Here is a 12,063-nt window from a genome sequence, read left to right on the forward strand (position 1 = left end):
AGCCATTTTGCTTTTTTGCATTTCTTTTCCATGGAGATGGTCTTGGTCCCTGTCTCCTGTACAATGTCACGAACCTCTGTCCAGAGTTCATCAGGCACTCTATCAATCAGATCTATTCCCTTTAATCTATTTCTTACTTCCACTGTAATATCATAAGGGATTTGATTTAGGTCATATCTGAATGGTCTAGTGGTTTTCCCTACTTTCTTCAATTTCAGTCTGAATTCGGCAATAAGGAGTTCATGATCTGAGCCAGTCAGCTCCTGGTCTTGTTTTGTCTAACTATATAGAGCTTCTCCATCTTTGGCTGCAAAGAATATAATCAATCTGATTTCCGTGTTGACTATCTGGTGATGTCCATGTGTAGAGTCTTCTCTTGTGTTGTTGGAAGAGGGTGTTTGCTATGACCAGTGCGTTCTCTTCGCAAAACTCCATTAGCCTTTGCCCTGCTTCATTTCGTGCTCCAAGGCCAAATTTGCCTGTTACTCCAGGTGTTTCTTGATTTCCTACTTTTGCATTCCAGTCCCCTATAATGAAAAGGACATCATTTTTGGGTTTTAGTTCTAAAAGGTCTTGTAGGTTTCATAGAATCGTTCAACTTCGGCTTCTTCAGCATTACTGGTTGGGGCATAGACTTGGATTACTGTAATCGTGAATGTTTTGCCTTGGAAACGAACAGAGATCATTCTGTCATTTTTGAAATTGCATCCAAGTACTGCAGGAAATGAAAAAGGAAGATAGAAACATCCTCCAAGGAATATTAGACACATCCCATTGTTCCCTCATCAACTGAGAAAAAACCTTGGTTGATAGTGTGATCACATGAGGATCAAAAAGATATTGTTCTACAGGCTTGTTTCATGGGTTTTTGTATAGGAGCTAAACATAAAAATAGTCCAGTATAAAAGGAGGGGAATTGGGAGAAATAGGAGAGATTGAAGAAAATCAACAGGGAGATCAAAACATCTTTGAAATCTTCAGACTCTTTGTGTACTCTCTCAACACCAAGAATGTGTATTTTCTCAAATAACTTTACATACTTGAATAATTCAGACCACTATTGAATTAGACAGATTTTGAAGCAGCAAAGAATATATCTCAGGAGTTCTCTTACAGAAAATTGGTATAAAGACAAGAAAAGTGAAAGTGGGAAAAGGGAAAAAATAAATAAGTAAATAAGAGAAGAAAAGGAAACAGAATGTTACGGGGAAATAAAGACACATGAAATCTTAGAGGCCCAATGTTAATAAAAATGTATGAGGAAATTAAAGAAAAACAGTAAGCATCATTATTTCCATTGTATCTGATGATAGTTTTTATGCATATTTATTTGAGCTCTTTTCCACAAGTATGAGGGCTTCCATCATAGCTCAGTTGGGAAAGAATCTGCCTGCAGTGAAGGAGACCCAGATTCAATTCCTGGGTTGGGAAGATCCCCTGGAGAAGGAAACGGCAACCCACTCCAGTATTCTTGCCTCGAGAACCCCCTGGATAGAGGAGCCTGTTAGGCTACACAGTCCATGGGGTCGCAAGAGTCAGACACGACTTAGCAACTAAACTACTACCAGCACCACCACAAATATGTTTTGCCCTTTTCTGGTGGTGTCCTGTCAGGCTCTGAAGGTGAAGAGGGGAATGGTCTCCGTTGACATTGAAGGACTCATAGCAGAATATGTACCCACGAGTCTAGAAGCTCCCATCTCTTCCCATCACTTCATTTTCCCATGCAATAGCAGAGGACTTTTCCTAAAAAAAAAAATCCTCTCTTTGCTTGAGGCGGTGTGAGCTTGTAGTTTAAATGCCGGGACCCGTATGTTTCCACACACGTGAAGGTACCTGAAGGCATATGAAGGTACAGTGCTGTTACTGAAAGGTGCGGGGCCTGGCCGCTCATGACTCAAAAGCCAATAAATAGGCTAGGCTGGCGAAAAGGAAAGTTTGCTTCATTTCAGATGCTGGTAACTGGGGGAGGATGGACGTCTGTCTGAAGGCCGACCCCACCAACCCCGGGCAACCAGTGGGGCAAGAGCTTTTATAGACAGAAGGAGGGGGCCACGTGCAGAAAACCAGCACAGTCGTCTCTGACTGTTCAGTCGCTCAGTCGTGTCCTACTCCTTGTGACCCCATGGCCTGCAGCACGCCAGGCTTCCCTGTCCATCACCACCTCCCAGAGCCTTCTCAAGCTCACGTCATCTTCAGTCATCTTCAAAGTGGTCACTGGTCATCTTGTTTTAGGTACAGTTAGTCACCCATTCCTGGGTCTGTTTGTTCCTATTTCTTGAGGCCAGTTCTCAGAATTGTAGCAGCTATCTTATGGATACAGTCTGGTCATTGTATGGTTAACTTCTCTTCCTGTTTCACAGCTCACAGGATACGGCTCAGAATATTATCTATAGCTCTTGCAGGGGAACAAAAGGTCCTTGACTTTGCTTAATGACTACATTATTATTATTTGGTCTCCGTTGACTCTTTTCTTTGCTTCTGCATGTTCTCACTTCTCTGATTAAAGTTGTTCTTTGACTAAAGTTTTCCACAGAGAAATGGCAGGCAAAAGACATGGGGCGGAAGGACCACAGGGTCCTGCTCTGTCTCAAGACTACACGCAAACCATGCTCCTTCCTCTCGCCTGGGTCTAAGCCATTGCATGCGAGGAGGAGTGAGTCAGGAGGGGAGTGATGGGGAGAAGGGTCGGCATGAGGATGAAAAGATGAGACAGCAAGAGTGGAGGCAGAGAGGAGAGAAGGCCAACAGCCTCAAGATGCAGAATTTAAGGAAGAGGAATGCTTACTGGGTTTTTAGGAAGCTGCCTTAATCTGTTCAGCTGCTATAACAGAATGCCATACCCTGGGTGGCTTCAATAACACACATTCATTTTCTCACAGTTCTGGAGGCTGTGAAGTCAGAGATCAGGGTACCAGCTTGGTTGAGTTCTGGTTGTAGAAGGCCTCCTTGCAGTGTGCTCACACTGCAGAAAGAAGAAGAGAGAGAAAGGGAGAGAGAGTAAGCGCAAGAGCCTGCTCCCCACAGGTGCTTGAAGGGCACTAATCCTACTCATCTGGGCTCCACCCTGGTGACCTCATCCTATCCTAATGAACTCACCCCTCACACCAGCATGTTGGCAGTTAGAGTTTCAATATATGAATAAAAGGAGCTGGAAAATTATGCAGGACTATATAGAAACTCTTTTGAAATAAAAGAGGTTCTTCGTATTCAAACTTATCATATACTACTTTTTATTAATTAACTAAGATTAGAATAAAGAGTTACCATTTTCTCTCTGATGACAGAAGCAATATATACTAAAATTCCAGTTTCTAATGTTTTGCAGCCAACCTGAAAATTAGGGGAAAATACATGTAAGAAATGGTAAGGAGAAATAAGAATGTATTGGGGAGCTTGATTTTCATCAGATGCTTTTTCATTACATATATACCTGTATATATATGCTGCTGCTGCTGCTGCTAAGTCACTTCAGTCATGTCCGACTCTGTGCGACCCCATAGATGGCAGCCCACCAGGCTCCCCTGTCCCTGGGATTCTCCAGGCAAGAACACTGGAGTGGGTTGCCATTTCCTTCTCCAAGTATATATATATCTGAAGGTAATTGTATTTTGGTTTTGAAGAGATGGATTTTTTAAAAATATATAAAGCATGTGTATTTGAATATCTTTGTCAAAAAAAGGAAATTATTTAAAGAACTGGCTGTTCTTTAAATTATTTGAAATCCAAGAAATCACTGAATAGGATATAACAAGGATTTCTGATTAACCTTTAAACCCTTCAGTGTAGAATCACATCTTAGAACAATTTCATCATTGAAAACTCATTGTGCAAGAGTTTATCTGCTTCATTCTACTTAAGTTAAAATATAACTTTTGGAAGATTTTGTGTGACTGTATTCTATTTTATGCAAATACAGGGATTCTCATACATTTGTTTTAATTCCAGTCAGTTCACTTTTGCTTTGTTCCCTTTATTCACGTGGCTAAGTACTTTTTATTTTGGCATATTTAGCTTGGGTGTTTAGATTTATATTTGTGATCTTCTGCATTTTTTTTACTTATATTTATGGACTTGGAAACTTTTATCCAAACATAATTTCTTTATGATGGACAGTAGGATTGAATTTTAAGTGTGGAGAGCTTTCAGTAATGAGGTATCTGTGGTGTAAAACTCCGAAGAGATGCAGTTTTGGAAAATGTACCTGAAAATATATGTTTGAAGTGATTGCACTCAGGGATCATTAGTTGTAACATATCTAACCTGAAGGGAACCTTAGAGATTATTTCACTTCCATCCTCTTGTTTTATAGCTAAAGAATGATCTTTTGAACTTAAATGAACTGCCTAATTACATTAATCCTGTTTCTCTTCTCCTAGAAGTTGATCTTGAATTCTACTTTCACAGAAAAGTCGAAGAAAAAGTACAGCACCCGTTCCTTTAATGTCCACTCTTCAACAGGACCTGAAGCAAGTCACCAAGCAAGGACAGGAGATGAGGGAAAAGGAAGAAGTGACCTTGGTTCCTGGCCTCCTGACAGAGGGCAGCTGGCTATTCACCAAGGTGACAGCCAGTCTTGGCATGGGTGTTGATGGAAGGACTGAGTTAATTTCAGGACACAGGGCATTGGAGGTGAGGTGCCCAGGAGATATTTTCAGGGGCAAACCGCAGAAGTCAGGAGACAAGTATCACGACAATTCTCTCCAACAAAGAGCATCACATTCGGTGTTTGAAGAGAGAAGGCAGGTGAGTCCACTGGAATACTACGAGGCCTCAGCTGGGAGGTGCTAAAGAGAGACCCATGGGTGCAAACCAATGGAGGCAGAATTCAGTGAACCGCAGAAGAGAGGGGTTTGAAGAAACAGCAGAGGGGGAGGTGGTCTTGATGAAGCCACACCAAAGCTGTAACGGGAGAGAGTTTGAGTATTAATGGTTATGCAGGAGGTAGCTTAATGGAGCTAAAGATTCCAGAAATGGTACTCTTGAGACATGACCCAGCAGCAGCTGTGGCCGCGAAGCGACCTTAAATGACTCTGCTCCTTGAAGTCACATCTTTCAGAAGATCCAGCATCTACCCTCCTTTCCCACTGCTACTGTTTCAGTTTAGGCTGTTACGTTCCTTTTCTGGTCATTCAGTAGCGTCCCAATTTCTCTCCTTCCCTCCAATTCTTCTCTGTTTCATCTGTTAAACTGTGACTGGAGGGTCCTCTACCATAAGACTTCTTAGTCTCACCCCAAATGGTTTCACCTTTTCAGCCAGACGTGGATCTATTTCATATATTCTGTTGCATGGTTCACATCCCAGGTGGTGCTCCTGGTAAAGAATCTGCTGGAGACTCAGGAGACGCAAGAGATGTGGGCTGGAACCTTGGCTCCGGAAGATCTGGAGTAGGCAGTGGCAATCCACTCCAGTGTTCTTGCCTAGAGAATTCCATGGACAGAGGAGCCTGGTGGGCTACAGTCCATGGCGTCACAAAAGAGTCAGACATGACCGAGCACGCGTGCGCGCGCGCGCACACACACACACACACACACACACACAGTCACACACACACAGTCACACACACACACAAACGCTCTACTGGTATCCTTATACTCTTTCATCCAAGCAGAAGGCTTTTCTCCATGGCCTCGCCCACCCACCATAGCGACGCCCCCTGTCAAGGTCAGGCTCCACCAGAGCCACGCCCCTCAACCCAGCCTTACACACCTGTTTGTGCTGCCCCGACACACCACGCCCCTTTGTCTCTCTTTGTTTTCCTCCTGCTAATTTCTCTACCGGTTGCATTCTCCATCTCTCCTCGAGGCGCACCTCTTCTGAGAAGCATAGGCAGGCTTCTGGAAGCTGAGCAAGGCCCTTCTGTTTCTCTTTCACCCTGAAGATGTTATCACAACATGTAAACTGCATTTAATTAATGTTCTACTAATCTCTTTCATTCACAGACTAGAAGTTCTGTGGAAAATTCTTAAAGAGATGGGAATACCAGACCACCTAATCCACCTCCTGAGAAATCTGTGTGCAGGTCAAGAAGCAACAGTTAGAACCGGTCATGGAAGAATGGACTAGTTCCAAATTGGGAAAGGCTGAGTATTGTCACCCTGCTTATTTAGCTTATATGCAGAGTACATCATGCAAAGTGCTTGGCTGGATGAAGCACAAACTAGAATCAAGATTGCCGGGAGACATATCAGTAACCTCAGCTATGCAGATGGCACCACCCTTATGGCAGAAAGTGAAGAGGAACTAAGAACCTCTTGATGAAAGTGAAAGAGGAGAGTGAAAAAGCTGGGTTAAAACTCAACATTCAAAAAGCTAAGATCATGGCATCTGGTCCCATCATTTCATGGCAAACAGATGGGGAAACAATGGAAATAGTGACAGACTTTATCTTCTTGGGCTCCAAAATCACTGCAGATGGCGACTGCAGCCAAGAAATTAAAAGACACTTGCTCCTTGGAAGAAAAGTTATGACAAAACTAGACAGCATATTAAAAATCTGAGACATTACTTTGCTGACAAAGGTCTGTCTAGTCAAAGCTACGGTTTTTCCAGTAGTCACGTATGGATGTGACAGTTGGACTATAAAGAAAGCTGAGCGCCGAAGAATTGATGCTTTAGAACTGTGGTATTGGAGAAGACTCTTGAGAGTCACTTGGACTGCAAGGAGATCCAAGCAGTCAATCCCAAAGGAAATCAGTCCTGAATATTCATTGGAAGGACTGATGCTGAAGCTGAAACTCCAGTGCTTTGGCCACCTGATGCGAACTGACTCACTGGAAAAGACCTGATGCTGGGAAAGACGGAAGGCAGGAGAAGGGGAAGACAAAGGATGAGATGGTCGGATGGCCTCACCGGTGCGATGGACGTGAGTATGAGCAAGCTTCAGGGGTTGGTGATGGACAGGGAGGCCTGGAGTGCTGTGGTCCACGAGGTCAGAAAGAGTCAAACATGACTGAGCGACTAAATTGAACTGAATGTCTCTCATTCACAGACTAAAAGTCCTTCAGAGTAGGAGCTGGGCATTCAGTTTCACTCTCCCCACTTCACAGGGTGCTCAGCATCCGGCTGGTGTCAGCGCATGTTTGCTCACTGAACGAATGGTCTGATCACAGGAAGGGAGTGAGAGGGCTCCTCGGGTGTTCTCTCACAGACTGAGGAGCTCCCAGGAAATGATTGAGGGTAGGGGTTCTGCTGCACTCTCCCCTCTGGTTTTCCTGGACTCATCATGATGAACTCCCTCCATTGATGGAAAGGGAGCTGCCACCTTTAAAGGCTTCCATTCTTTCACCCTTCTCTGGAACACTGTCGGCTAAGGGGTCAAGGTTGAGTCCCTCTAAGGACTTTGGTGTTTGGTTGTGGTTTTGATTCGGTGAAGTAAGTGAAAGTGCTGCCTTCTTTCTTCCTTTCAAACGTTTGACCAATTTTCTAACTCATTTCCCTGTAAACTCCCCTTCACATGCCATTTTCCACTCCAATTCTATGTAAGAGATCTTATATTAACATTCTCTCCCTATAAACCTACAGAACACATATTGCTTCATTGATCCAACTGGAAGGAGATGCTGCCTGGAAATAGAGCTAAATTATTTCTGCAGTGAAGGCACTGCATGATGAGAGCTTACACCTTTCACGGGGCTCGCCTGTTTCATTTTATTTCACTAAGATCCTCAAAGTCTGAGTCTCTAAGAACTGTGCCTGCATAATGCCTCTCTGTGCTCTGAAAATAGTTCTCATAAGAAAATGCAGAGCGTTCCTTAAGCAGATCAAATGAGCCAGCTCAGATTGGACCGGAGATTTTCCTAACAACTGCAGGAGTTTATAGCACAACTATTCATTCAGCCATGCATTCAGACACCTTTCCTGGTGTACCGACGAGGACCATCAGTAATCCTCACAGGTGCAGTAAATATCCTTCCTTGGCATTCCCATTTCATATACCACATGCCTGACATCCTATCATGAATGTACAAAATTTTAGACGGCACCTATTCTGCCTTCCGGTCATTATACTTGGTGTAAATAGTGCTTCCTGCCAGGGCTGGTCATCTATATAGGTAGATTCATGATGCTTCTCATTTGCCAAGCTTTGGGGTAGACCCTGGGTTTGCAAAAATGACTAAATATATTCCCCCTTGAGGGGATCACTAACTAATTTAAGTGGCCACATACTCTGCCAAATGAAGTCACAGAACTTCTGCTGACTATCCATTTGCATCCGTGCCCAGACTCTTTCTCTGTCCCTTGAGATCTTGCTCTGTGTGTCAGAGGCTAGCTACTGTGTTATCTCCCTGAGGTTTCCTCCAGAAATACGTGTTATCCCTATGCCTTCAGTCCTGGTGTGTATATGGTGGGGAGATGCAAGAGATGGTTTCCCTGATGCTAGTGCATCATGGCCTTGGTTGGTTCCCTTTATTGTAACGATTTTTATTTAAATATTTGGATATGCCATTCATTTTTTGCTGAGACTCACCTGACAAGTCATAAGTCTAGAGCTGAAAGGGGCCTTTCAAAAAATATTAGTTCATCTTCTATATTAATTTCCTGGGTCCATGTTTCTGTATCTTAGTCTTGCCTTTTCAGATCTGTCTATAGTTTACACTGTCTTTCTCTACTTTCTAGGTAAATTGAGGCAAGGTCAGATACACATTTTTTAACATTTATTTTTGGGGCCAACCCACAGAATTTAACACACAGACTTAAACATAATCGCACTCGATATACATGTTTTTGAGAGTTCATTTAGAAACCAGTTTAAGTCAGCCTGATAGAAAGTTACCAGTTGACAAATAATTTTAAATGAAGCCAGAATCTATTGGCTTCCCTGGTGGCTCAGCTGATAAAGAATATGCCTACAAGGAGGGAGACCTGGGTTCGATCCTTGGGTTGGGAAGATCCCCTGGAGAAGGAAACAGAGGCTCCCTCAAGTGTTCTGGCCTGGAGAATTCCATGGACTGTATTGTACATGGGGTTTCAAAGGGTTGGACACAACTGAGTGTCTTTCACTTTCAGACTTTATTAGTAGTAAGGTAGGAAATGGCAACTCACCCAAGTGTTCTTGCCTGGAGAATTCCATGAACAGAGTTGCCTGGCAAGCTACAGTCTATGGGGTCAGACAAAGCATAGTACATGACTGAGTGACTAACACACACACAAATATATATGATAAATATGAGGATATACAGATGGTTCAATATTTTTATTTAAAAAGATAAAAAGAAATTCAAATAAAGACACATATTAAAGCAGTTGTAATACCAAAAGAATATGCAGAAATGTTTCCAAAGAGTGTGGGAAACAAGTCAATTCATTTAGATGTATTTGATTCAACAAAGAAATGTTTTCATCTTTAGAAATAGCACTGAGTACTTCAAAAACTATATCTAGAATCAGAAGGTATAGATTTTTATCATCCTCTATCATATTTTTCCAGTTACTAATGGGGAGAGATTTGAGAACTAATTCAGTCCTTCATTTGTGATATTTTGATTAAATGCTATACATCTACGCTCATGTTTGTCTAAATGTGTATGTTGGAGTCTCTTGTTAATATGCTGGTTGAATATGTAGACACCTGAGCCCCTCTCCTGAGGTGGGGTATAATTTGAAAAAGGACTTCTGTCAACTCTTAGGCACATTAGATTTTGAGGAATATTCTACCTAAGACTATTAAATAGAAATCAGTCAGGTTAGTCTCTACACATAGCAACAAAACAGCTGGGAGATTTAAGACCCCCTTGCACAATCTCATCAAGAGTTCTTGTTCTCAGCTTCTTCATATGCAAGTGAGCAGCCAAGGAGCAAGGACAGCCCCACAGAGCCTCTGGGATTCTAGATGCTCAGGGTGCAAATGAAGAGCCTCACATTTACAGAGACTGTGAAGTATTGTTGTTCCGTGCTTAGTCGTACCTGAATCTTTGTGACCCTATGGACTGTCGCTAGCCAGACTCCTCTATCCAAGGGGATTCTCCAGGCCAGAATACTGGAGTGGGTTGCTGTGCCCTTCTCCAGGGGGTCTTCCCAACCCAGGGATCGAACCTGGGTCTCTTGAATTGCAGGCGGATTCTTTACTGTCCGAGCCACCAGTTACACTTGTGCTTCCCAGGTGGTGCTAGTGGTAAAGAACCTACCTGTCAAAGCAGGAGACACAAGAGATGAGGGTTTAATCCTGAGGTCAGGAAGATCTCCTGGAGAAGGAAATGGCAAACCACTCCAATATTCTCACCAGAAAAATCCCATGGACAGAGGAGCCTGGCGGGCTACAGTCCGTGGGGGTCTCAAAGACTCAGACACAACTGAAGCGGCCTAGTACCACACACACACGTTTGTGCAGAGAAAGCTACTCTGAGCTGTTAAAAGTCATCATTGTTCCATGTTTTCGCACAGTTCCAACAAAGCTTAAAATTTTAATGAGAGTAAATCACTCTCATGACAGCTCTAGTGTTTTTATTTTATGTTCAAATAATTTATCTGTTTGTTTCCTTAAAGAAAAAGTGGCTTAATTACCCGTGACAACGCTACATCATTCAGAAACTTTAGGACACAATTCATTTTACTGTGTGCTCACAAAACTTTGATCTTTAATCTCCTATATTAGGAAAACAAATGAGCAAAAAGAAGGGAGAAAGATTGCAAACTGCAATTTAATCTTGAGGTACTGATAATATCATAAACATTACCACAATCTGCAGATTGAATTACAACTCTGTGATCAGTCTCTCTCCCTTATCAGAGAACATACCCAGCACAAGCAACTTCTGAAACTTCCCCAAATGGAGCTACCACTTACTGGTAAAAATAAATGGATTTAGAGCTTTTCACATCCCAACTGGGGCTAAACCTATCAGGTTTCTTTCTGAAGGCAAAGTAAGAACTTCAGAACCGGCACCTTTGGAACTTCCGCTTTATTGAAACAACTCTTAAACTTGAAATTCTGGGATGCCTTAAAATGAACGGACCCTCAGTTCTTTGCTTAAAGACAGCTTTGCCATCTGGGATTCTCCTGTCATCGTAAAAGACTAAACCACATCAGAAATAAATGCTTCTTTGTTTTAAGGTAACGTCTTTGAAGCGTAGTTTGTAAGTGGTGTAAACTGCCCTGAAGTGCTTTGGACCCTCGATGCTGGAAAGAAGAAATTTGCGAAAATTAGCAAAGTCTTTTTAGATAATTAGAAGGTGGCAATAAAGGAGTGGACTCATGGAAGGACAGGTAGCTGGATATATGAGATCCAGGTGCAGATGCCAGGATCTGGAAGTCATCTCGCATTTCATCCAGGTCATCATACCTCACAGTTCTTGCGGAATTATTCTTTGAAGACCCTCCTGCATTGTTACATTTGCAATTGTAAGCGTGCGCCCTTTTAACGAACTCGGCAGTTTCCCAGGATGAAGTGCATTTCTCAGCACTCTTATAAAGCACTGTAAAATTAGAATTGTACACTATTTTAAAATGACCCTGGAACATTGTAGGTGAGATAGAATCAAATTAGAGTAATTGTTGAAAGTAATTACTTTCAAGGTTAATAAACAAAACAAAGCTCAAAGTTGGAAGAGAGTGTAAGAGTCACCGTTATGACTTTATGCTCAGATTACATTATGGGTTAGTAAAATATCTGCAGGAAGATATAAATACTCAGAGAGCAGGTTTATTTTCTAAATGTATGTTTTCCCCTGATATCAGAAGCTGCTACAAACTGGAGCATCAGTTTTCCCAAAGGTACTGGGTAGTATTGATCAAATATTACATAACATTATATATTATTATAATATTATATAATAATCCCCTGAAGTATGCTAATTAAGGCAAATTCATTTAAATAAAGGAAAAGGAAACTCAAGGATACCTGCTAAACAAATATCAATGTATGTGATAATAAGTAATATGTATTATAGTTAACAATTTTTAGTGTTTTCTATGTGCCAGGCACTACTTGAAGGACTTTATATTTGCAGTCATTCAATATAACAACCATATGAGATGAGTTCTCATATTATCCCATTTCTCAGAAGAAAATGAGGTACAGATAAATCGTAAAACTTGCTCATGAACACATTAAGTGGACATT

At 42.0% G+C, this 12,063-nt stretch overlaps 1 protein-coding gene and 1 long non-coding RNA gene across 3 annotated transcripts in view; one reads left to right on the forward strand and one right to left on the reverse strand.

Annotated features, from left to right (window-relative positions):
- The window catches only part of LOC148773719 (liprin-alpha-1-like), a 219,025-nt gene that overhangs the window by 62,483 nt on the left and 144,479 nt on the right, over window positions 1-12,063 (reverse strand). The window lies entirely within an intron of this gene.
- LOC129536011 (uncharacterized) overlaps window positions 1-12,063 on the forward strand; it is an 85,673-nt gene that overhangs the window by 24,881 nt on the left and 48,729 nt on the right. For both annotated transcript variants that reach the window (XR_016036629.1, XR_016036628.1), the window contains exons 2-3: window positions 4,380-4,746; window positions 5,944-6,866. This is a non-coding gene — a long non-coding RNA (uncharacterized LOC129536011). The remainder of the gene's footprint in view (window positions 1-4,379; window positions 4,747-5,943; window positions 6,867-12,063) is intronic.

Source organism: Moschus berezovskii, chromosome 27 (assembly GCF_049115385.1).
Source record: "Moschus berezovskii isolate FMDL1 chromosome 27, NW_MosBer_1.0, whole genome shotgun sequence".
In the NCBI taxonomy this organism is placed as follows: Eukaryota; Metazoa; Chordata; class Mammalia; order Artiodactyla; family Moschidae; genus Moschus; species Moschus berezovskii.